We start from the raw sequence: 27,532 nt of genomic DNA, 5'->3' as shown, positions 1-27,532 counted from the left end.
ATTAAAGCTGGCTTGCGAATGATCAATTGTGAGTGTTAGTAAAAAGATAGAAGAAAAGAGATAATCAGACATAAAAAGAGATGGTGCACAGGGTTTATGAGAAAGCAATTAGACAGAGTGGCAAAACACGGACGCCGTCAGGTTTACAGAAAGATAAAGGAGAGATGAATGAGAGATGACAGAGACGAGCGGCTGATGAGCAGCAGTGAGGCTGTGGGGCCTGTAGTGAAACAGTTAGATCTGGCTCAGAGTGGCTGCCTCACACAGTAGAAAGTGTGTCACTGGAGAGCTAAGGTAATGCACCAGGCCAATGTTGCCTCAGTGAGCCCCTGCTGCATTCAGGCCTCCCGGTTAGCACTTACTGTTACTATTTGCCCTGAGAAACCATAACAGCATGAGCCACAATGAAAGGTTTAGCTCGTACATGGGCAAAACAGACCCAGAGTCAAACAAGGATCTACGCTCAGCACTAATTGTTGGTCAGTCAGTAGAAATATATATTTTTTTCTCCTCAGATGACTCTAAAAGCACCAGCGGTTGGCAAGGAACCAAAATTCAGAAAACAAATACCAAAGCTATGTGCACTCTCAAGGATCGATACAGTATTTGCAGAGAAATTGACCTCAGTATATGCAGTGGTACAATTGATCACATTGCAACATATTGCTTCAGAGTTAAAGGTGCACAGTTTTGTTTAAATTCAGTTTTCCATTTATCTCAAATGTTATTAAGTTCAAACTTAGCCTAGGTATAGCATATAGTAATGTAGATTACTGAACTAACTGACAAAGCTTACCTAAGCTTGGTCAGTATATATCCTACCTGTTTAGAGTGAAAAGTAAAAGAGGTAATGATATATGATTGACACATTTGGTATGACACTGGCATAAAATACTGTTAAGATAAAAGTCAGTTTTGAAATTACACTTCATCAAAACAACATAATAGACCTCAAATTACAAAATGGTATGTCAATAATGTTTGACTGACCATCAAACAATAGCGTTAGTGAGGTTAGCATAATCAATTATATCCCTCCCTGTTTAAATCAACTTACTACTAACTCTACATTTACAAAGGATTAAATTAAGTTTAATGTATCATTTGGCCTCCTACAGTGACTTCCTGTTTACATAGTTTGATCGCTTTTGTTTGGATTCTGTTCCAGATGTTTCCTGGCAACTGATTTACCCGTCACTAAAGTCTTTACGGTGCAATCTAATTGAGTAAATTACTTGTCTTAAACTAGCTTGTACTGTAGCTGCAAACAACTTAGGAAGGACTTTATACACAAGGTTATTAATGGATTTACGAATAGTTAGGAGCAACCTAATTGTGCACTGTTTAAAAAACCTTGCTGTCCTGTTCTTCACTTTATTTGTACCACTGCTACATTTAAGTGCATTACAACTAATAGCTGTTACCACCCTTTGCAGTCAGTTGAAAGAGTTATGTCAATGTCATTCCCTTCTTTGTGTGCATGCTAGTAGAACAAGATACAAAGAATGTGGTGATCTGCTCAGCAAACGTTCCACAGCAATTCTAGTGGTCAAAAACGTTACAGGGTATTTTTAATGCAATCCTTTTTATGGAGTGTGTTAGAACTGGTGCTGAGAAAATCTTTACCCCTGAAGATGTTCATCTTGGTCTTGTTTACGCTGTTTGTAATATCACTCTGGGAAAATAGGCCTCATTACTGCTCCAATCTCATGAATTCCACAGACTCATTTGATTATGGCTGTAGGCTGTCAAGTATGTTTCAGGCATCACTTTGTGTCCCGGCAGATAGGTTGTTTCATTTGATTTCTAGGAGCCCTTCTCATATAGAAGAGGGCGTTGTAAGAGTACTGAGATCTGATGTACACGCAAAGACATATAGTTATAATGTAGGCATGTGAACCCATTCACTTGTATGCAAATAGTTAGTCTATATCCTTCATGTTCCACTTACCGGAATTGCTCCGGTGCTGCAGGAAATTCCGCTGGATGCATGTATTTTCCATTTCCTTCCACTTTCTTTGTTTTGGAATTTTAAATTCGGTGGATTTATGAGGACTAATTGTTGACTGTTCCTCAGATCTCTGCATGGTAAATTGACTATTTTGTTTAGCACCGCCCATAATGATTCTGATTGGTTTAAAGCAATGCCATTAAACCAGAGCACGGAGTAGCCAGACTCTCCTTCAGCTCGCTTTGGAGGAGGGTCTGGTATAGCGAGACTAGCAAATAGTTAACTTACTGCAGATACACATGAACCACACAGATGACCTGTGGCAAAGCCCAAAATCATGCTAGGGGTGTACGAGATGAGACATTTAGCTGGCATCAGAGCCAAAAGTACCTGGTTTATCTGAATTACTTTAACCTTGTTAAACATAAGTAGTTAAAAAAAAAAAAGATAAACGAAGGAATATTTTTTTTTTTTTAACTATTAGTTGAGTTTAACTTGATTCACTAAGTTGTATAAAGCTATGCTGCAGAATTTAAGTTTGGTAAAACCTGATTATATTGATGAAATGTTAATGCAAATTCTCACATCTGAACATCCGGATTAGTCCCCTTACATCTTAACCTAGTTCTGAAATACTAATCAAGCATCACTTTTTCTCTATTCTTCATCTATTTTGTTTTTCATCGCTTCATTTTGGCTAGTATTTTGGCTACGTTGTGTCAAGTCATCTAACACTGCGTTGTGATTGCACAGCCAGTCAACTTTAATATCTGTTTTTTAAAATCAGAGCAGTTTTCAGCAACTCTGAATCAGACTGTTCAACAAATGCATCCAGGTGTGATCAGATCAGAAAAGAGACTACAAAATAGACTAGGAATAGCTTATACATAACAGAGGATGTCCTTTACAACTGAACCACAGCAGTTCTCCTCAGGAAATAATCAGTTTGATATTTCTGCTTGTGGCGCACAGACATGTTGTCACTAGAAATAGTCTACTTTTGCGTCACACCAGGCTGCAATGGATGTAGCATATAATATTTAATGACAGACTGCAACATCGTCCTATAATTAGGGTCTGATATGTGATGTCTGTGGTATGTTTGCCCCTAAAATGCTCTTATAAATCATCGTAATATGGTTGTCTCAGAAGAAAACACTTGCACATTGAACTTGTTGAAGCATTTTTTGTCTGAGGCCTTAGCTTCTCTTAGCGAAGGTCTGTTTGTGCAGCACTCTCTGAATATTGCCTCTGGGTATGAAACATTAAAAAAAGACAAAACAACAGCTTAGAGGGCTACCTGTTTTTACTGTACGTTGTAAAGCTTTGCCTTTATACTGTTAGTGAACAATATCCAAAAATCATATTATGTAAGTAGAAAAATTATGTTAGTGCTGATTCATGAAATGGGTTCCTGGAGTGTTACTGCCTCAGGAAGCATTTCCCTAATCTAATCTATGGTTTTTAATTAAAATGCTTTATCTCTTAAGATGTGCCAATTTGCCTATCTCCAAAAGCCAATTGATTTTCCAAATAAATGAAAAAGCTGTCAAGACAAAATAAGCAGTTTTGAAGACAATGAAACACATGTTCATATTCACAAATCCAAACTTTGCTGGCCAGTAAAAATCCACCAACACATCTTTTGCAGGCATTAACCTTTAAAGCAATTTAGTATTAACACATTTTCTGTGTTAGGTGAGAAACATTAAATGTGTTTTTTAGGACTATTGAAGCTGATGAACTGTCTTTGTGTTACAGGATTTCTTCTTCTCTGAGCCTGCTCTTCTCTGACCTCAACAAGAGACTCTTCACCCTGTCCTACAAGGTACACTGCATTTGAATCTCTTCTTTCTCCAACCCTCTGGACTGTGATAGATATTCAGTCCTTATTCTATGCCTTTATTAGCATCTTCCACCCAGTTGTGACTGGAACTCGAGAGCCAGTGCTAATGAGACAGTGACCTGCTTGATGTTGTTGCTGGATATATTAAAACAGCTGAACCGCCAGGAGAATTAGCTAATAGGCTACAGCCTTGACCTTGTCTAGATTGAACTACGATGGCTCCTCAAGGCATTTTGACTGTCAAACTGAAAAAAAGTATTAAGCTGTAGGAGGCAGAACTTGTCCTTTGTACAGACAAATACAACTCTGAGGGCTTTTGTTTGCTCGGGCCAAAAACTGATCCGAATAGAAATGTCAGTGCATCTGATGTTAGATAGTTTGAATGTAACATGAGTACAGTAAGTGTACCAGTGTTGTGTTGTTGCATGGATGAAAGGGCATGTTTTGTCATGCAGACGCATGCACAACATTGCCCGCAAAGCAATGAGCACTGATGGAACATAGACGCGATGCTCAGCATCATTAGTGTCCTCTGTGGGCTCCCCTGAGGTACAGTACAACTCTGGACTCTTGATTTCACACTGAATTAATTTCATTCTGAGCACAAATCTCTTCTGCAATGTTATCCATAGGAGCAACCCACAGCTCATGTTGTGGAGCGGAGGAGTATTGCAAAGGAACTGTGGCATCTTTACATACAGTACAGTCATAGAATGCTTTCTCATCTTTCTTTTTACAGAGACTATGAAGGTTGCTGCACTGTACAGGAAAAAGAAGTTGTATGAGGCAACAGTTAAATTAAATTTTTTTTTTTTTTTGGAAAGTGTATGAAGAGAATAAGAGAGTCCTGGGAGGAGCTACCACTGTGTACCTTGTTGTTAAAATTCAAGTGACATTGATAGCACCTCCTTGATTTTTGTACTTGAAGAAACCAATCAATATCCTTTCTGCAGCTGTTGCATTAGGGATTTTTTTGCTCCACTGAGCTGCCTGACGTTTGTACAAAACAGCGACCCATTCATCAGGGCATACTGGAATCTTCAAAGTGTGAAAAGTTTAAAAGCTTAACTTTTTATAGTCTGGGATACAAAAAGAAAAACACCTTTAAATAATTTTTTTAACAAATGCTGACCTCTGCAAACAATTGATTGGATAAATATTGCCTCAAATAAAACTACATTGTGAGGAGGAATCGCACATGGACAAGCATCTGAGAGCCTATATCCATTTACTTCCTGGGTAGCGATGGTTATTAAATTCCAACCAATAAAACCATCACAGATTGTTTGCAATAACTTTTAAATGATCCCTTCACACATTTTAAAAAGAATACAAAGCAGTTGTCTCTTTATAATGGACAAAAAAAATGATTATTAGAAAAGTTAAGTAAAAACCAAGAAATGTGTTATATTTGACCTCAGTAAAATCTGCCTCTACTTAGTTTACAAATGCATTTTGTCACAGTAATTTACATAACAGAACCTTCTTTCATTTACATATTAGGACACTTAAGTGCCTCCCAGCGCACCCTTTAGTACTCTAATAGGATTTGAACCGGCATTTCACATTGTTGATCACACAGATGTTCCAGACAGTACTATTAACTGCTGTTATTATTGCTTGTATGTAAATGCATTTTTAATATAAACAAATGGCCATAACAAGCACCCTCATACATCATATTCCATTTAGTTTGAATTAGATATAAAAAAAACATGTGTATTTTCTAAGTTTTGATGGCGATAGTGAACAATGGGCTTGAGTTGCATTGACAACATTTAAATTCAGTGTTTAATGAGAAGTGAAGCAGTGCATATGCATAAAAAATATTTGAAATTCAAGAGATTATTGTGATAAATACATGCACGCTAATTATGTCTTAGGTAAAGTGTATGTATTTATCTTGCGTCATTTATGATTTATGTCATTATGTAAGAAAGGGCAAAGCCAAAGGAGTGTTTGTAATTATGCAACAGAAGCTACTATATATAAGCACCTCAAATAGTTGCTTTTAAACCAAGGTGAGTTTACAGTCCATATACATATTTAGCTTTTTTCTTTTCTTTTCTTCAGAGATATAGCTTCACATAGTACGGAGCATCATGTTTCTGACAATATGGCATTATTGAACGTTTGGATGATTTCTTCACAGTTTGAAAAGTAGTAATTACTAAATGTAAAGGAGCTGACACACCAACCCGATTATCGGCCGTCGGACAGTCTGGCGAGGTTGGTGACTCGAGTCTGTATGGTGAGTTCCGTGCCGTCGTCAGTCGGAGGAGCCGTCGGCTTTAATTTGGGCCGATTTGACTTGTTGAAATGACGAGCGGGATGAGCGTGAGGAACGCCTCTCAAAATCTGACAACAATCTTTCAAACTGACCTTTGTCAATCAAAAAAACAGACAGATTCAGCAACTGTATGGCCTATTTCTCGCTATAAATGCTTTCAGAAACACGTTTCGGTGAACTATTTTCGTAAAATACGAGATCGTATTCCGAATTATGGTCAGCTTTGAAATTCGGGAGAAGCCAGACCCACGTAACGCGTTCGTCATTTCTGGTTTTCATTTTTTGTATTAGCGCCGCCTGCTGTTATGGAGACGTATTAAGTATCGTGCACGCGCAGAACGTACGTTCAAGTCGGTGTCGCTTCGGTGTGTTCCGAGGCACTTTTTTGACCTCGGGGAGCCGACTGATCAGTCCGACTGCCTTTTCTGCCGACGGTCGGCCATTGGGTTGGTGTGTCAGAGCCTTTAGAGAGACATGCTGTCCCCAACGCTCTGATCCCATTGCCTTTGTTTATCCCACAATCAATTTGCTCTAATTTCCTCTCCTGAGAGCCACAGTGTTGCATTTTATCCATGATAAATTAACAAATTTTTGCTTTCATATTATCAATGGAGTGTGTCCTACTTCATCTTCAGCACACAACAAAAACAATTAATTTAGATTGTTGTTCCAGTGAATTGTTGTGTTACTTTACTGATAAAGTACATAAATCACAATCACTGTGATTGTGATAAGTAATGTTGGCAGTAAAATCATAAATGAGGAACAAAGTTTCCTGATATTCCATATTCCCCCAAGATTGTGTCTTCAAATTGTCCAAAAACCTAAAGATATTGAAAGATATAAAAAAGTGTTTTGCTTGACGAATAATGATTATATGATTAATCGATTTTTAAAATGATTGTTGATAAATGATAAATCTTCTAACATTCCAGCACTATTACATCATTTACATAAGCCTCTAGGAACTGCTTATATACTGTACAGGGACAAATAGTATAATGTAGCATTTTGTACACTGACCTGTTGAAAGAAATCGTGCACATACTGTACTGATAACATTGATTGCCTGACCATACTGTGCAGGGTCCAACACTAAATGGTCTTTACCCTCTGCTGTATGGCCACGGATTTCTCCTCTTGTTCTAAACCTCAGTTGATTACACTGTAGTTTGTGACTGAGAAATCCTGCGTCTCACAGCTGTGTACCGCAGGCCAGGACCGAGGCTGCAGTTTTACAGGGGATTTTGTCTCTCATGGGAACACTTTGTTCCATTAATTTGCATACAATCATTGGATTGACTTTAATGAAGTCGCGGCGTAACTCCTCATGCAAGGAGCTTTTATAAAACTTGTTTCTAGAATGCTAACTCTACTGTGGTCAAAAGAACAAAAGTGCTGACACTACCGCAAGAAATGTATATTAGATGTAAAATGCTTTGTTTGTTCTAATGATTATTGAGCCGTATCCTGGAACAGTCAGTCATTAGATACTGAAAGGCTATTGTATGGGTTGTTCTTTTGCTTCATTTGTGGGACTCCCACTGGGGAAAGTAGACATATAATAAATAATTGATCAGTTTTAATGTAACGTTGGTGATTGTTGACCCTCACCTCTGAAGGACACTGATACTTTTTGCTTTGGGTGATCTGACTCAATTCCAGACTGAATGTAGGAGTTAGGATATTGTGTAGCCTACATGCTGCATGGACACTGCTGTGTTACCACATTAACATATTACAGTATATAGGCTTATTCCTACTCACATTCCACAATCTCTGTGCGTGTGCATTTTTGTGTGTGTGTGTGTGTGTGTGTGTGTGTGTGTGTGTGTGTGTGTGTGTGTGTGTGTGTCTTTTGTGTGTGTGTGTGTGTGTGTGTGTGTGTGTGTGTGTGTGTGTGTGTGTGTGCGCACACTGTGTCCAGTTTGTGTAGGCATTGCATTAACATGGTTAAATCCTCTGCATGGCTTATTGGATCCAAATCCCTCCCAAAGCTTTTAAAGCTTCTGCCTTTTCATTTCTGTGTCTCTTTCTGTCTACAGTACCTATCGTTCCATCTGACAGTGAGGAACCTGTAGTTCTACCTTCTACTGTATGTATTTTCCATTTCAGCTTTTGTTGTAAAAACATCTCCACCCTTAAAACTTAAACTGATACTTGTTATATTGGGTCATTTTGTTGGACAATCCCAAAATGGCATGTTTTTCATTTTGGTATTCAATTCAAGACATGGGATGCAAATTGATTTAATGTGCAATGCCAAAGAATATTCCACAGACATTTCAACTACAGTTACCTCAAGTAACAATGGCCTGTTTGACTTCAAGGTTCAAGGTTCTTTATTTGTCATGTGCACAACAATAACAAGTAGTCTTTGGCAATGAACATCTTAGGCCTCAGGCCCCTACAACACTGCTCATTAAATAACTAAAAAGAAAATGCAAGTAAAAACAAAATCTGAACCTAAGCAAAACTTAATGTTTACAGAATGCAAAAAGGAATGAAGTAATGTCTGCATCCTGACTGCATTTTTATTTTTTATGTCAGACATGTCTAAAGGATCTCTTTATAAAGCCCATTACAACCATTACTGACCCTCTCTCACTAGCAGAAATGACAATTGTTCCCCCCAGCTAAAGACAAGTAAACATGATTCAACAAGTAAAACATGAGCGACAAAATGAAATTAAACAATATAAAAATCACCTTTAACTCCTCTTTACTCATCATCCAGTTTAAGTGAGGTTTGACTTGTATTTACAATGGGAAGTCTGTACTGATGGTGAAAACTATACTGTCTCAAAGCAGTGTTTTGTACCTTTTCTGGCTTTTGAATTGTAATGATCCCGGCATGTAGAGACGTCAAGCTTTCATTTCAGTTCAAGAATGCATTTGTTTTCTATTTGAAGGCAGCTCCAAATGAATTATACATAATATGTGTAATCAATTTGAAGATGGTAGTGTAGCCTATATTTCAAACATGTTCATGTATTTTTAGTTAGGAATATCAAGTTACTGTATATGTTTTAAATACACACCCTCTACTTCACAATGCAATCATGAATGGTTTATAAACTAAACTATAGCCGCAGTTGTAACTTCTGTTGATTAATAGCATTATAGTTATATTTCTAGCAGGACTGGTCAATGACAAAAATGAAGTGGTGTGTCCTGGTGGCCTGACCATGTAATCTTAACGTCCCCAGTTCGAGTCCATCCAGGGTGTTTCATGTCATCCCTCCTCTCTGTCTCTCTCCTCATTTCCTGCACGCCATATGATCATACACTATCATGATATATATACTTACATACAGTAGATAATACCTTTTACTCATTGAAAGAGCGTTATCACTTCCATAGATATGAAGCAGTAGGGTCCTACACTACCTTCTATTTGGCTCAGTAGGCTGTTATCATATATTGGTAAGTTGGATCCCCCATCCACGTCAATGTTAGACGCTAAAAACAACTGCTTGAGGACTTTCAACCGGGAGACCGGTGCTTATGTTTGGGAACACAGCCAAGCTCACGTCAACTAACGCCACAGATAACTAATTTTCATAATTCTAAATACTAAATTTTAGCTGTGTAAATATCTAATGTAGCAAAAGAAAATATAAATAAATTATGCAAATATAACTTTTCATCCATTCCCATGACATTTACTACGCTCAGAAACGAGGCCATGCATATTTATAGTGTATAACATTTCATACCGTTGGCACAGCTTGTAATGTGCTACCTTTAGTTCTAGAGTATCTTTGCCTAAACCTAACCAAGTAACGTTAGCTTTGTTTGAATTCACAATGGACTCCCAGAGCGTTAAATCACCACGCCAAGGGGTCCAGACTTACCCTGGCCCTACCAGACTCTCGTACATTTAATTTGTACAGAGAGTCTGGCCACTCTCCATTGACAAGTGGCTCTGGATCTGCCATAACCAATCGCTAAAGTTTGGTCGTGACGTATGTCATGCTCATGTGCAACAACAGGGGAGACCGACAACAACTAACGGCTTATATTTAGCATTAGCATCACTAGCGTTAGCCATAGCCAACTCCTTCACCACTAACGGAGCGAGCTGGAAAATCAAACTTTTCCTGAACCCCGTGGGGAGGAGGGCCACAACATCATGGCCACCAACAAAACTCAGCAAAGATTGTTCTTGCTCAGGCTTTAACTTCTGGATATACGGCAGCGTTGCCCATGGACCGAATGGCTTCGCTCGCATCTTTCTAGCATCCTCAACGTCATCGTTCTCAGCCACTCCCTCTGTTCGCTGATTGAGCCGCCAAATATTTGGCCGGAGAAAACCTAAGAATATACCGCAAATCCAGACGGAGTACTGAAAGGAAATGAAAAGAGTACGGAAGTACGTAGGAGAGCGGAGCCAGGCTAGTCCAGACGAGTGATGGTCAAATGAAGCTTCGCGAACCACTGTCTTTATTTTCTGAGCTCACTAGATGGCGCTCTCTGTTCAACAAAGGGTTGAAAACATACTGAGTTGCCATTCCTTTAACCTTTTTCTTTGAGCAGAGAGCGCCATCTAGTGAGCTCAGAAAATAAAGACAGTGTTTCGCGAAGCTTCATTTGACCATCACTAGTCCAGACATGAACAATGACCGTTACCATGTGAATAGATGATAACGGCCCTTTAAACCTACTAATAGGTGTAGCGAGCCCCTTCTAATCCATATGAGGTTGATAACCACTGATAAAGCCCAAAAAAAAGTCCAACATTTAAAAGCATCTCGCTATCTAACTTGATTGAGGACAGCTGCAGAAATGACTGTTTGGAGACTGTCCCTGATTACCCTGTTTTTCACCAGGCACAGTATGACTGTGTAAGGAAGTGTTAAACCATAAATCCTCCTACATTTCACACACACATCTATCCATGGCTTTGTCTATGAGGGGATTGGAACAAAATAGAAATACATTTAACAGTGAAAATGACTTTTTTCTGTTCATCTACAGTATGTTGGCCGAAATTAGATTCTCTTTTGTTCCTCTCTCCTTCTCATTATTAGAAATGTCTGACTTGGTTGAAAGTGTTTCTCAGACAAAATGAATATCAGGGTTAATGTGCCTATTATTAACATGTGGGTTTCTATTTTAATAACCTCACGTCAAATTGCTGGTCTTCAATATCCAGTAGCACATGATGTAACCTAATAATTGGGACAGAGACAGATGCTTTAATTTCTCACATGTGATCTCATTTCAGATGATATTTGAATAGAGAAAGTATATTTTAACATTTACTGTAGCAGAAAGGTAATTGAGAAAAGGCTGAGACCTATTACTGTATATGGCAACTGTGTTGTATATCACCAGACTTTATTAATGTAAAAATTATTGAATCTTACAGAGAATGTTGTCAGGTATATTAGTGTTTTCATGCATGTGTGCAATTCCAGTGAATCATCAAATCCTGCAAATTACATAAAACACTGGTATTCTTACCACATACTTTTATGTGGAAATAACTTCAATGGCCCTGATGAAGTTCCTATGCGAAGGTCATTTATTTTACTCAAGTAATTTATTTATAATCTCTGCCTTATCTGCCGCAGTCGGTGACTTTTATGGATATTCCCACGATATGGCTGCTCTACCTGTTATTTTTAGCACTATTGAGCAGTGCAGTCAAGGCAGACAGAAGTTATATTTCACATTGAAATTCAAGCTCGGAGCGTTACATGTACGTCATCTCATGTCATGTCACGCCAACCAGTAAACTACCTTCTCATACTGTATGCATTTACCTGAAAGATGAACTCAGCACTGTACTGAACACTACACAATGAAGGTTTTGGATAACCGCAGTCCTTTTTTTTTCACATACATGTGCTGCTGCTGTTGGTATCTGTCTTACCTAACATGTATAATTCAACAGGGAGCTGAGTTTTTGCTGCACGTAACGACAGCAAGTTGTAGAGGAAAGCACTACAATTTAACATCTGAGAGCCAGTGACAGCAGAAGTCACATCCTGTCAATTTCACTGACTGCCTCCCCTCTGTGAATTTCTCTTCATGACCTCTCACTCCTGCAAATACTACTCCCCCTCAGTGGGATAAATTCTTGCCCCTCTCTTTTTTCTCTACAATATCTACTGACTGCTCTGAATTTTTCCCTCCAATCTGCGAGGCCATCTGGTCCTCTGTCCTCAGCCTTGTGTATGTCCGCAGTATCTTTTGCTCTCTGAATCCATTTGACAAGATTAATAGAGTGAACCTCAGACAGATATAAGCTGCTCATTTTGATAGGGATCGTTGGGAGGAGATAAGTTCATGAGCAGATGTGCGGGCTTTTTTCCCTCAACAATGACAGCTCACCTGCAAGGCCAATTGAAATGTTCAGGGTAAAACAAAACAAAAAAGTAAAAGATTATTCTGAGAGATAAAGCTCTAATCACTCTGATGTGACGTTAGGTTCTCAGGCCGATATTATGCAAAAATGTGACCCTCTTTCATCTTCCAGTGTCAGACACGGCCACAGACACTTTAAAATCACCCAGCTGGCAGTATAAATGTCCCTGCCCTGAACTGTAGTCAGATTAATGTGCTGCCAGGTGAAATCCCGCTGAAAAAGATGATTGGTTTGAGATCAGCTGTGGTTTGTGGCGCATACAGTGTAGAACATGTGGACAGTTACAGCTCATTTTTCGTTTGAACTAATACAGTTTGAGTCTACAACATCCTAGATCTCTATATTATGATTTTTTTTTCCTACAGTGAGGGTGACAGTGATACAATATCCTGCTATGATAAATTCAGGGGGGAAATGGCACAATAGCACCCAAAAACTACAGGCCTCCATCCTTTTATAATAGCTTATGTCCAATGGAACCAAAGAAATGCTACCAAGGCACTTCCAGGCAGAAGTAGGGGGAAAAAATAGCAGATGACTTAACTAAGCAGTGGTGGAAAATTGATTTGGGTGAACCTTAAATAGATATTCATATAGGCTTGATTAATATTTGCAAACCGTATTGAAATTAGTCCTATAATGCAAATCTAACAGTAGCTAATTACATGTTAAATTAGTCACAGTGGCTTGCTACTGCCTCCAGTGGCAAAGGGGAGAACTGCTGTAGCATTTGATGTTCACTCGACTTTGTGTCTGTGTAACTGTAGTGCCCTGGTTTGGCAGCCATGTTTGGAAATGAATGGAACAAGCATCCCTAAATACATTAGGGAGCACTGTGTTGGTAGAACAAAACAATCCAAAACTGTGATGGTTCAATTTAGCTTTAACTGAAATATTTGACAGCAACATTTCTTATCACACACTGCCAGTTACAAAGCTTTATGTAACACAATACTGAGTAAGCATCACTCAGTACGGCCGAATGATGGCCTGGCTTACCTATTTTTTTTTTTATTCTTTAATTTTTGTCGCTAAAAATATGCATTGATATTAGACACACTGAATGGGCCACTGAGAGTCGTGATAAATGCATCTGCATCATTTTACCTTTTCAATTGGTCTCATTTAAGCAAACAAACTGCTTCTCAGTTTGAATATACTGCTTGCAGTGACTGTGTATTTTGAATTTCACGATTGATTGATTGATTGATTGATTGATTGATTGATTGATTGATTGATTGATCGTGATTTTATTCATTATAAAAAAAAAAATACAGGATATGTGCTCCGTGTACATCAGTTCAGGCCTACATGCTGGGGGTCCCAGCCATGTTATGGTACAACTGCCCTACTGTAGTTGTGAGCCTACGTTGCACGTCATTCTCTCTCTGCCCTCCTATTTTCTGTGAGAAAGCATGAAATTCTCACCAAAAGTTGTATTACATCACACTCACACACATTCTCTCTTCTGGGAACATCAATTCAAACCTGGCGCAAGGACTTCTCATTAATGACATAACACACACCCTTTGGCCAACCCCAGCACCCAGGTAAGCTACACACAGTAGCAATGTGATGAATCATGCATGATGTTTACATTTAACAGTCTTTGTGTGTGTGCGTGCGTGTGCGTTTGTGTGTGTTTACTTGTCCAAGTTTCTACCCCTCCAGACACATCCTGTTCTTTAATTTTCTCCCACACATCTCTTAACCTCTTCTCACCCTCCACTTGTATTTTCTTTTTTTCAGCAAACCAATTTACCTTGCGTGCTAATTAACAAGGTTGGCCTCAATTAAAGCAGTAATTGGACCATATGGAAAAACCAAATTGAGATACATCATAGACACAGTTTCTTTATTATCCTCCTGTGAAGACCTATTACTACGACTGAGGGAATCTTTGTTTTGGTAATTTATACAGGATTTATTTATTGTCGTAATATTTGTTTGGTGAAGAAAAAAGTATCCGAGCTTGTACAAAGGAACCCTTTACTATATGATAGAGAAATGTGGCCCTTAATAGACTTACAGCCCATACTATCTGTCAACTAAATGGAACAATTATGGTGCCTGGTTGGAAATGCCACAGTTTTTTTTTTATTTATGGAGAAATTGCCCCCATTTCAAATATCACTTAAAGTGATGGTTCGGAGTAATTTTACCCTAGGGTCCTTTGCACCATGACCTCGAGCCAAACACCCCCCCAGAAGTTTTTTTCACCTGGGTCGAACATTGGGAGAGTTAGCGTAGAGTAGCGTTATCAGTTGAATAGCTTAGCGCAGGGGCTAATGGACCCACATTTGTATTTCGTATGTTACCCCACTAATGATGCACGAAATGATACCAAACGTCTACAAGTAGTACAAATAGGTTATGCACTCATAAAACGATGGATTGGAAAGTTTGTAAGTACACCAGAAGTTTATGTAAATAACACTTGCCTGCTGGCTTCTGCTCTCTGCTGTTGTTGTTGCTGCTGTAAGAAGAGTGCTTAGGGCCGTCTACAAATTACAACACCGAAAAGAGATGCAACAAAAATATTTTTTTTATTTACTTTTTTAAAGTAAGTGCTGTAGTATAACTAGCAGGAGACAAGTAATAATTGAGGTAAGTTTGGAGACATTACCTTATTTAATCATTAAATTAATAAATATTTTTGTTGTATCTCTTTTCATTGTTGTAATTTGTAGACGGCCCTAAGCACTCGTTTAACTGCAGGTAGCAGCAGCAGCAGCTAGCAGAAGAGAGCAAGTGTTCATAAACTTCTGGTGTACTTACAAACTTTCCAATCCATCGTTTTATGAGTACATAACCTGTTTGTACTTCTGTAGACGTTTGGTATCATTTCGGGCATTATTAGTGGGATAACATACGAGATACAAGCGTGGGTCCATTAGCCCCTGCGCTAAGCTATTCAGCTGATAACGCTACTCTACGCTAACTCTCCCAATGTTCGATCCAGGTGAAAAAAGCTTCTGGGGGGGTGTTTGGCTCGAGGTCATGGTGCAAAGCACCAGAGATGGGAGTGAGTCACACATAGGCAAGTCACAAGCAAGTCTCAAGTCTTAACCTTCAAGTCTCAAGCAAGTCCAAGTAATTTTTTGTGACAATCAAGCAAGTCAAGTCAAGTCATAGCTTTGGTCAAGCAAGTCACAAGTCAAGTCATACCAAAGTTTCCATTTTTAAACAAGATAAAGACAGTGATTATGAAGTGCTGGAGTTTTATTTGCATTTTTTAATCAATATTCAAAAGACATTGCATCCACATACATCTGAAGAGTTTAAATTAACACAGATAAAAAAGCACATCCTAAAACTGATATTAGGCCAACAATAAATCAACATTGTTCAATATGCCTCAAACATGACATCAAATCATGAAATTCCTTCAAACAATTCAAGTATAATGGTTCCTAAGTCAAATAATATTCTTCAAACATGCCTCACTTTTATGGGACAGAAACACATCCTTTAACCTTTCCTTCTCTTAAAGAACAAAACATATTCTTTAAGAGTAGCTGAATCCCACCACCTTTGCTTATCACATGGAATGGAAAGTATATGTTGATATTTGTCAGTGTATTTGGGAGTGAATGTGTGCGTGTTTGAGAAAGAGTGAGTGAAAAGTTATTAATATTGGTGAGTGAATGTGCATGTGTGTGTGTGTGAGAGTGCAGAGTGTGTTGTGTGCGTGTAAGTATGTGTGCCTAGCTTTATTCACATACTTACGTCTGCATGTGTGTGTGTGTTTATGAGAGAGAGAGAGAGAGAGAGAGAGAGCAGTTTGTGTTGTGTGTGTATGTGTGCCTAGTTTTATTTGCTCTTACCGCCACCTTGAACAAAGAGGGGAGGGTGTGCTTATTCATGGCCAAAACTGAAGGGAGTTCTGTCCATCACAAACGTCCAAATAGTGGTTCAGCTGAATATGGGGACTGGAACCCGAATCTCTCCCGATTTGAAGTGTCTGATGAAATTCGACGTCGGAAATTTTTGTACTGCAGACCTTGCAAACTGCCGTTCGTTTTTTTCTTTGCCTGGTCAGATGTGTAATCCTTATAGCCTAAATATTATTATTTTCTGTGCAGAGAGGGATCCATGACGTTAAGTTACTAGTCATAGCCAGTGTTGTTTACTGACGGTCTGCCGCCGCGCGCCGCATCATCATATCAACAGTTGCAACAGCAGATAACTCCTCCTCAATATCAGAGGGGGAAAAAATATATTTATTAAACAGAAAATCAAGTCATTTCAAGTCATTTGACTCAAGTCTAAGTCAAGTCTCAAGTCATGAAAAAGTCAAGTCGAGTCTTTTATGACTGTTAAAGTGATGGTTCGGAGTAGTTTCACCCTAGGGTCCTTTGCACCATGACCTCGAGCCAAACACCCCCCCAGAAGCTTTTTTCACCTGGGTCGAACATTGGGAGAGTTAGCGTAGAGTAGCGTTATCAGCTGAATAGCTTAGCGCAGAGGCTAATGGATCCGAAGTGTCTCTTAACATTACCCAACTAATAATGCCCGAAATGATACCAAACGTCTACACTAGTACAAATAGGTTATGCTCTCATAAAACGATGGATTGTAAAGTTTGTAAGTACACCAGAAGTTTATGAACACTTGCCTGCTCTCTTCTGCTCTCTGCTCTCTGCTGCTGCTGCTGTTACTACCGGGCAGTAAGAGTGCTTAGGGACATCTATAAATTACTACACCGAAAAGAGATGCAACAAAAATATTTATTAATTTAATGATTAAATAAGGTAATGTCTCCAAACTTACCTCAATTATTACTTGTCTCCTGCTAGTTATACTACAGCACTTACTTTAAAAAATAAGTTAAACTAAAAAATATTTTTGTTGCATCTCTTTTCGGTGTAGTAATTTGTAGACGTCCCTAAGCACTCGTCTCACAGCAGCAACAACAACAGCAGAGAGCAGAAGCCAGCAGGCAAGTGTTATTTACATAAACTTCTGGTGGTAACGTACAAACTTTCCAATCCATCGTTTTATGAGTGCATAACCTATATATACTAGTGTAGACCTTTGGTATCATTTTGGGCATTATTAGTGGGGTAATGTTAAGAGACACTTCGGATCCATTAGCCTCTGCGCTAAGCTATTCAGCGGCTAACGCTACTCTACGCTAACGCTCCCAATGTTAGACCCAGGTGAAAAAAGCTTCTGGGGGGGTGTTTGGCTCGAGGTCATGGTGCAAAGGACCCTAGGGTGAAATTACTCCGAACCATCACTTTAATCAAGCAAGTCTCAAGTCCTAAAATTTGCGACTCAAGTCTAACTCCAGTCAAGTCATGTGACTCTAGTCCCCCATGTCTGCAAAGCACCCTAGGGTGAAATTACTCCGAACCATCACTTTAACTAACTTGTGTTTATATCCTTTATTATAATTTGTATTCATAATTTCATTGCTGAAGGACACTCAACTGTCCTGTGAGTTGTTAAAAACCTCTCACTATAAACTTTGTTCTCATCATTGTTTTCCCAGTAACCCAGTATATGGTTCAATTGAATTCAATTTTATTTATTGTGATAGAAAGAAGATATATCATGACACTTTACAGATAGAGTAGGTCTAGACCACATTCTATCATTTACAGAGACCCAACAATTTCCCCCAAGAGCAAGCATTTGGTGCGACAGTGGAGAGGAAAAACTCAGGCAGACCCTGGCTCTTGGTGGGCGGCCTTCTGCCTCGACCGGTTGGGGAGAGACAGTTATACAGAAATATGACTTATAATAATTATAGCAGTTGGTATAATGGACTGACATGATGAACAGTGGCAATTATAGTAACAATGAAAATAATAGAACTATGACTAGTAGTAATAGTAGAAGTGCAGGGCATAGCAGGGCGTCAAGCAGGACCACGCAGCAACTGCAACCACGATCCAGGTGCCACAGAAATCTGCGATGGCAAGAAAGCACAAGAACTCTGGGGAAGAAGCTAAGAATGCATTAATGGTTAATGTGCAATCCCATGAATAGATGCAAGTGTAATGATTTTTCTCTGTAAGCATGTATGTCCATAAACACAAGTATTATTAGGCTGGTAGAAGACAAGAATAATAATAAAAGACTGTGGCCTGAAGGCCGTGGAGGCTTTTCCTTGGTATTTCCAGTTCATTAATATGTTAATGTCCTGGAGTTCCAGTTGCCTACCATGCATGACATACAGTGAGGCCACTTCCCTAAAAACTGCAAAAGTACTGTACACAAGGATGACAAGAAAGAAATGAATCAATATGATATTTGACAACCGATATGGATCTATGAATATCAATAATTGTGCTGTGGTACTGTATTACTGAAACCTCATTCTTGTCTTAACAGCTCTGCTCTAGAACAGTGCTCTGAAAAAGTCTGCTCATCTCCGTCCCTGGGGAGGCAGATTTTTACAGGCTTTTCTTCTTTTTAACAAGGTGACGGGGACTGCGCACGTAATGAGCTTTGTTCTGTGTCAGTAATTGAGAGGTGGAGAATATAGTACACTATATGCTCTGGTCCTGAAGAATAGAATATAGGGACTTAGCAGTGATTAGCACTGTAGTGGCAGGCTCCACATGTTAGCAGGTGGAGTGCTCATTAGCACTCCCAGGAGAAAGTGAGATTAAGATATTGTAGTTAAAAGTCAGACGGAGAGGCAGTAGCCTGAAGGTTAGTGAAGGTAGGTTTTTACTGTAAATCGACAGATTTTCTATTTATATTCACAGACACACTCTCCCTAAACGACTGTAGTCTAAATGGACAGACAACTGAACTACCAGATGCCATAGTGGAGCAGAAGTGGGCACACTGGGCAGCTCCCGGCATAGTTAGCGTTATATCTTATTTATAGGGTTTTTATTATTTGTGTCAATCATTGTCCCTTCATCCATTTTTAAAGTGATTGACATCTTTGTGGTATTTTAGTCTTACAACTGCGGGAGGAAACTGATTCTACTCAGTTTCTACTCGCAGAATATTTGCTGTGAGGTGCTACTCAAAATTAATAACCAAATAACTGGCAGATGCCTTTGTTGAAAGCCTGCTCCCAAATATAAGGTAAATGCTTTGTTAATGCTCTAAATTCTCACAGAGTGGTTAATGCATGCTAAGTAAACCTTCATGCTAAAATTGTACCTTAACATCAGGAACTGGAACTCGCCTGTAAACTCATTAAAGCCAAAGCTCAGAGATTATTTTGGAGGGTTTGAAAAATGTGTCTCTAACAGCATGAAAATATTCTCCCCATGCATTTTGCATTCCCGCCTGTGTCAGACAATGCATGGCTATAACAAAATGCTCCACTCATTCTTCCTCTGAGGATGAAGAAGCATCTGGTCTGAGAATATCACTAACTGCACAAAGCAATCTTTTTAAGACGCCGTGCACAATTAATCCTCCAGAAGGAGTAAAGGATTTAGATTAAGCCCCTACAGCTGCCTTGAAATGCTAACTTTAGCATTATCAACATGTCACCTCTGTGGTACTTTTTTTAAACGGAGGAGCAGGAGGACTGGTTTTTACCATAAATTTATCAAACAGTGTGCTAATGGATTACTTTGCACCAGATTGGACTACACTAACACTGAATACACAGTAGAACTCCTCTGCAAATATAACCATCAAGCACATTTTGTCAAGAGGTTGAGAGTGTATTTCTGTGTGTGCTCTGAGGCTGTGGTTTGCAATAAGGCTAACGCACTGAAATGGAAAATAGACCCTTGGGTGGAGGGGGGGGTATGGGAGAAGATTAGATTAAGGCCATGTCAACTGCCCACAATCTACTTTGGTATCATCCACACGTCACTATACAGGTCAAGCCATGTGCAAAGCTTTATTAAAACACTCCTGTCCAGATCCTACTAAGAGCTCCTTTCTGGCTCTGTCACACAGACACACACATCTAATCATGTTGCCAGCAGTACCAAACTAAGGTCATTGGGTCACTTTCCATTTTTACAGTCTCAATCACTCACCTGTTTCTCTTTCATCTCTACTCTTTTGAACCTACTTATACTGTACCTCATCATCCCCCGGTCTCTCTGTCTTTCTTCTTCTTTTGTCCTACATTGTGTAACTCTTTCCTCTGTCTGTAAGTTGTAGCATCACGTCCCACCCTATCAGTAAGTTATCATTGTGGACCCATTAACATGGCGGGCTCGAGCCTTTCCGGAACTGTGAAGCGTGACTGTGTCTGGCTTAGGACTTTAAACCACCTGCTGTCTGCTCCAAATCTGGGATAGATGGTTGGATGGATGGAAATTATAATGACGATTATAATGACGTGATGAATGACGGGGGAGTGGTAGTGGTTATGTTAATGTGTGTGGGTCTTTTTTGTTTTTGTTTTATTTATTTTTTTCTCGGAGCCACAGTTGACCATGACCTCCAGTTGTCTGTTGCAAGGGAGTGGAGGAGCACATCTGGTGTTTGTGTGTGTGTGTGTGTGTGTGTGTGTGTGTGTGTGTGTGTGTGTGTGTGTGTGTGTGTGTGTGTGTGTGTGTGTGTGTGTGTGTGTGTGTGTGTGTGTTTGTGTAAGTTGAGCATCTGGCCAGGCAAAAAAAAAAACAGGACTGGAGCCTGGAGCGTGCAGTGGGAGGGGGTTGTCGTACACTTCTGTGAAAATGCCCACATCTGTTTCGCTTCCTCCCATACACAGGAAAGTAAATAACAACAAAGTGCAAACAGCAAAAATTTGAGTAACAGATACTTCAGTACACGTGTCATAAAGCGCTGCTTTTTTACGTAAACATATCTACTGTGGGTTGGCATGCACTTACACAGCAGTTGTAGCTTATGACATACATATCTTATGTTGGTGAATGCACCACATAGGCCTCAGGCAGGTGTCCAACCCGGAGGAAAAGAACAGCAAAAATAGCATCCCCACACAAACAGACACATACTTGCACTCAGACAAAATATCTCTTGCTTAGCCTCTCACGAATCAATGTACTTTCTCTTATTCTCAACATTGAGTGGTTGGTTTGAAAATATTGCTTACAGTATAGTATATTAAACACCTATCTTATAGGCTATAGTTTATTATAAAATGCCACTGGAATGTATGCTTTGTGTTTGTTCTATTTCGTATAGGCTTTGCCCTCTAAGAGCTGTTGCTATTGGGTCTATCCCTCGCGCATGCACAGTCGTGAAGATTTATTTCGCGCCCTTGTGCCCTGCACGGGCCTCTCTTAGGCCGGTTACACACTGGAAGCGTCGCGCGAGCGTGTCAGCCACGTGGCGTGTCCGTTTATATTTCGGCTCCCATGTTAACAGGTTAGAGCTTACACACTGCCTGCCTGAGACGCGTGCCTGCTAGAAATAGGACCGACGCCTAATTTTCACGCGAGACGCGAGTGTGTTGGAAGCGTTTCCAGGCAAAATAGAATAGGAAAATATGTTTATATGTCATTTAGACAGGAATGCATATTAATAAATGACATGTTGATGTTTGAAAGCCTCTAGGTTTTGATATAAATGCAGATATATGAATGTAATTTCTAATATTGCACTTGTCAATCCAGAACGAAATATTCTGTAGCCTATTTTGCCGTCAATACTGCCGACGTTGTCTTTGCTGTAATCAAATCAGTATATATTTATGTTTAACATGGTATTTCATTTTATCAATGGGAAACATACATGTGTCCAGACAAGGCTAGCAGCAGCAGCGCCGCGTCAGACACGTTTCTGGTGTGTAAAGACATAGAACAATCCACGCAGCTGACACGCAACAGAAACACCACGCTCATGCCACGCCGACAGTGTGTAACCGGCCTTACATCCGCAGTTATTGCCGCCAGATCTCCACCCGAGCTGCGAGGTGTGCCTCGGCCCTGTTCGCCAGGCTGGTACCCTGCCGGCCGCCAGCAGTTCTACACCCGCTTACAGACGGAGAAACTGAAGTGGCAGACGATGGCAGCTAGGCGGACAGTCAGCTAAGGTAAGGATACCACCAGCGGTGACACCCAGACATCCCGGAAGGGGTTGTCTTTGGCGGGCAAGTGTCCGCTGACTTGGAGCTCCCCTGAGATGGTTCTCTAGCCGGCACCGGCTCTCCCTCCTCTCTGTTGGGAGAACTGGAGCTCGAAACAGAAGAGGATTACGGCGCCCCGCCAATGCGGCTGTCTCTGTCCCAAAAGGGGAGCACCGCACCAGCGGCTTTTTCCTCTGCATCAGGCGGGCTCCCTGCCCACCGCTAAGGTTTTTGTTTTCGACCTTTGTGAATGCTGAGTAAGCATTCCCCGAACCCGGGAGACGGACGGCACCAATGTCTAACCTGTGGTTAAATCGGTTATGTTGATCTGTAACAGCAGAGCCCACTGTGTGAGCCAATATGCTGTATGTGAATACACAGATCTTAAGTCACAGAATGACTAGTGGCCTTATTCATTCAGCGTGTTGCGCTTGACGGCAGGCCGCTTTCCAGCGCTGGTGTGTGGAGAAAGGCTCTGACACCACCTTGTGTCCTCTGCCTCTCGTGTTACCTACCCTCACACACTGCTGGATAATGATTTGGCTAAGTTTTTAAAGCATATGTTGCGGCCTTTTTTCATCGTGCCACAAGGACTGTGAAGAGAGATGGGGTTTTTGCGCATCCCTTAGTGAAGCGTTTGTTGAAGGGGATCAGACGACAGAAACCTGTTGTGCGTTCTCTAGCACCTTTATGGGATTTAATCCCAGTGCTCCGGGCTCGGAAGTTCCCCTTTTGAGCCTCTGGCACAAATCTCTCTCAGAATGTTGTTCCTGACAACAGCACTTCTCATAGCCTTGACGTCGGCTAGGAGAGTGAGTGACTTATCGCTGTGTTGGTCTCACCATCCTGCTTTTCTATTAGAGAGGGCGGGAGCGTGGCTACTTTACAGCCAAATCCTTCATTAATGCCAAAAGTCAAAACGACTTATTTTCGGCCGAGAATTTCTTACCTTGAGGGTTTCTTCCTTCCGCCTCATAACAGAGAAGCGGAATAAGCGGCTCACTGAGTCTGCCCAGTGTGCTCGTTATCTCAGTATGTTTTACGCACGGCAGACATCAGGCGGAGCAGCGGTTCGTTCACTATATAACACTTACGCGGCTCTTTCGGCGCTGTCTCACTGGCTGTGTGAGGTTATCACCCACGCTTTTAGTGTAAAGGGAGTGGCATCCGGGCACACTCCACGAGAGCGTTATCAGCACCCAAGGCCCTCCTCAGAGTTATGACAGTGGCTGACATCTACGCAACGGCGTCTTGGGCATCTCCGTGCCATTTTTCATCCGCTTCGATTGCGCGGTGTCTCCATGATTCACTCGGTCTTATCCGCACTTAACGGCATGTTTAGGTCTGGCATGCCATGTCTCCATCCTCCTGCACCAGAGTGCCCGTGAGGAATGTGCTTTGCATTAATTAATGAGGATTTTAATCCTAATTATGGAGCATTTTCAGAATCCATGCGGCAGGGCCTCACAACGTTAGGCAGGCCAGGCAGTCATGGAAATAGCCTATCAGGTTTTTAAGCAAACAATATAATTTTGTCACATAAAAAAAAACTGTACAGTGTGAGAAGGAAGAGGAGCTAGTCTATGCTATCTGCTTGTGGATTTTAGTGTCACAGGTGGCATTGACTACATCAGCTTCGCCCTTAACCCAACAGCAACAGCTCTTAGAGGGCGAAGCCTATACAAAATAGAACAATAGTTACATATTGTAACTCCAGATTCTATGAGTATAGGCATAGCCCTCTAAGATCCAGGCCACCTGCTTCACTTACATTGGCTGAAGAAAAATGTTGGGAGCAGATCTCTGCTGTAATATACAGTAACTGCGGACATAAGAGAGGCCTGTGCAGGGCACAAGGGCGCGAACAAAATCTTCACGACTGCACATGCGTAAGTAGTAGTGGTGCAACGGATCGTCATTGATCCGTGATCCGTGAGGATAAATATCTTCGGTTTGGCGTGATCCGCGGATTGATTTCTGAAAAAAATAAAAAAAAGTTGTGCGCATGTTCAGTCCACACACAGCGTGGTCATGGTGAGCGGAGGAACGGAGGAGCTTGAACGCCCTGCGTCATTTAAATCCCCTGTATGGGAGCATTTTGGCTTCCCTGTCAAATATAATGATGAAGGAAAGAGGTTAGTGGATAAAACCGTGACGGTGTGTAGGCACTGTGGCACAAGAAAGCCATATGACAGTGGAAACTGTCAAGAAATATCAAATTGACGTGTTCGTTTGATTTCTGAGGAGGAAGGAGAGGCTGGGGTCGAATTGAAAGTTAAGCAAAAGGTTTAATGAACAACACGATGAAAACGGCATGACATAACAAATGTTACACTGCAGCTGACAGCGGACTGAATCCATGCTTCTCCTTGTGGAGTCACATAAAAACAGCCATGTGACATGACAAACAATTACACTGTAAAACAGCGGTCTGCGAACACGCTTCCCCTTGCGGGGTCACCGTTGCAGCCCTGACACATTCTCAGGATCACACATATATTCCCTACACCTGGGTGGTTCCTCAAATGAAATCTTCCCCTATTGGTCAGATGTCTCTCAAAAGAAAAGGTGTACGTTCCCAATCAATCCAAACTATAGGAATACACATTCTTTGTTCTAATCACGTCTGGCCTAGCAGGGAGTGGCTCCCCAAAAGCAGAAACAATAGATAGAGCTTTCTCCTGTATGCTAAATGACTGATATGACCTTTAGAAGCTAGAGGGGGTGTGAGCCAGACAATTACTAATTAGTGTAGTTACTTGATTAGATTTAGCTGCAGGCTACATTAAACATTGTTTTCAAAAACGTAAGCATGGTTTTAACTTTTTTAACTTCAACAAAACACATCAAGCATGGCCACGCATTTGAAGCGAAATCACCCCGGTGTTTCACTGACAGGAGTGAAAATGAAAGCTGCTCAACAACCGCTTATCACTTGTTGCACAATCAGACCGGTCTAAAGCCATCACAAACGCTATCGGTGTGTTTATAGGTGCAGACATGAGGCCATATTTGGTTGTGCAAAACGAGGGCTTTAAACACATGCTGAAAGTGCTTGAGCCACGTTACGACATCCACGGGAACGGAGAGCTATGTGACAATAACCGCTCACTTCATCACAGCAGACTGGGAGATGAGAAGTCCGGTGCTGCAGACACGCCCCCTCTACGAGTCACACAAGCACTCATCTTGCGCAGGTAGCCTACTGACACAAGCAGTGGAGGAATGGAAGATAAAGAGGCCCAATACTAGTAATATCCCAGTCACAACTGATAATGCCAAAGAAATGCAGTGAGTGAGGCAGGATTTTTTATTTGTCATTTTTGGTTGTTTTTTTTGCTGATCCGAAAAATTATCCGATCTGTGACTCGACGATCCGAATCGTGAGTTTTTTGATGTCACCTCAAATGCATGGCCGTGCTTGATGTGTTTCCACTGTCATATGGCTTTCTTGTGCCACAGTGCCTACACACCGTCACGGTTTTATCCACTAACCTCTTTCCTTCATCATTATATTTGACAGGGAAGCCAAAATGCTCCCATACAGGGGATTTAAATGATGCGGGGCGTTCAAGCTCCTCCGTTCCTCCGCTCACCATGACCACGCTGTGTGTGGACTGAACATGCGCACAACTTTTTTTCTTTTTCAGAAATCAATCCGCGGATCACATGTGTGCCAAACCGAAGATATTTATCCGAACGGATCACGGATCAATGACGATCCGTTGCACCACTATGCATAAGGGATAAACCCAATAGCAACAGCTCTTAGAGCGCTACAGTATGTCTATACTCATAGAATATGGAATTACAATACGTAACTATCGATATATGGACAAGGTTAAAATAGATGAGATAAAGAGGTTTAGATCAATATTAATGCCACAACTGTGTCCTTTGATTATTTTGATTTAATTTAGAACACAATTGACCATTTACTAAACCCCACCCCAGAGTAGCGGTTGTCTAATCATCGCCTAACTAGCCACAGCAAGTCTGTCAAGCCTTGGATTTTTTTTTGCTCTCTCCAAAAACAGAACACAAGAGTAAGCAATGGATTAATGAATGAATTGTTTATCCTGTCTATCTGCCCTAATCTGCTCTACATTAGCCTGTCATGCTGAACTAGCTTGTCGAACCAGTGTTATTTGCAAGGCCAGGGTTGTCTATACAGTACATAGATTAGCATACAGTACATGTATGAGGATTGGTGACAAAGCAGTCATGCTTTTAACTATTCCCAAACATCAATTCCAAGAAAGAAAACATAACATATTCTAATTATTACTAAATAGTGTTTTGGTCCAATGTGGTTGCCTGCTTGAAATACAGTGTGTGAGTCATGTGTCTGTTTAGATTGAGCACCACATGGTCTTATTCATTTCATTACTGTCACTGGCCACTGGGCAGAATACTAAGGAGAAACACCAGATGTGGCTTAATGCAATAAAAAGTGTTGGATTTGATGTCAATTTGTAAAGCAAACCTTAGTTTTGACTGCTTTATGTATATACACTGATCCTCAACAGTGATGTCCAAATATAACCATGTTAACAAAGAGAAGAGCTGACATGTTTAAACAGACTCAGTGCTATTTTCAGTCCACTGTCAAAGTTATTTAGGGACGAGAGCTCACTCAGACATTGTTTTGTATTGCTTTTAATCTTTGGATTTCATTCAGCGACACTCATTAACGATGAACATTATCAGCGTGGGTGCCAGGATGAGACGGTTTCCTGCATCCTACAGTCATCCGCCCCAGAGACACTGTGTGTACTTGGCACAGCAAGTGGTGCTATCACATTCTGTGTCACAACCATGCAGTCTTATTATATGTATGTGAGAGGAGGACCAGCTCTCTATATATACTGTATGAGTCAGGCTTGGGTTTTAAAAACTTTGCAAAAGTCATCACGTCAGTGTTAGAGACTGCTTTTCCCATTCTCCCTCAAAGATGAAAAATAGAAAGAAAGAAACATAAAATATGTTAGAATAGACTAGATTACCTAATTGTTCCTGGGGGGGTTTGTACTTCACTGTAAGCTTACACAAACATGCCTCCCACACCACTTTAGATGTCTCTTTCTTGATATGTC

General features: G+C 40.6%; 1 protein-coding gene across 4 annotated transcripts in view; it reads left to right on the top strand.

Moving 5' to 3' along the window:
* The window catches only part of dlgap4b (discs, large (Drosophila) homolog-associated protein 4b), a 125,134-nt gene that overhangs the window by 32,988 nt on the left and 64,614 nt on the right, over nt 1-27,532 (top strand). For 3 of the 4 annotated variants that reach the window (XM_039797805.1, XM_039797803.1, XM_039797807.1), the window contains exon 2: nt 3,713-3,779. The gene's annotated coding sequence lies outside the window, so the exon portion shown is untranslated. Of the gene's footprint in view, nt 1-3,712; nt 3,780-8,132; nt 8,183-27,532 lie in introns of all 4 variants that reach the window. The other variant, XM_039797804.1, reaches the window with a different exon arrangement.

Source organism: Perca fluviatilis, chromosome 4, assembly GCF_010015445.1.
Source record: "Perca fluviatilis chromosome 4, GENO_Pfluv_1.0, whole genome shotgun sequence".
NCBI lineage: Eukaryota > Metazoa > Chordata > Actinopteri > Perciformes > Percidae > Perca > Perca fluviatilis.
Note: the sequence above shows the minus strand (reverse complement) of the source record. Positions and strands in the feature narration are given on the sequence as shown.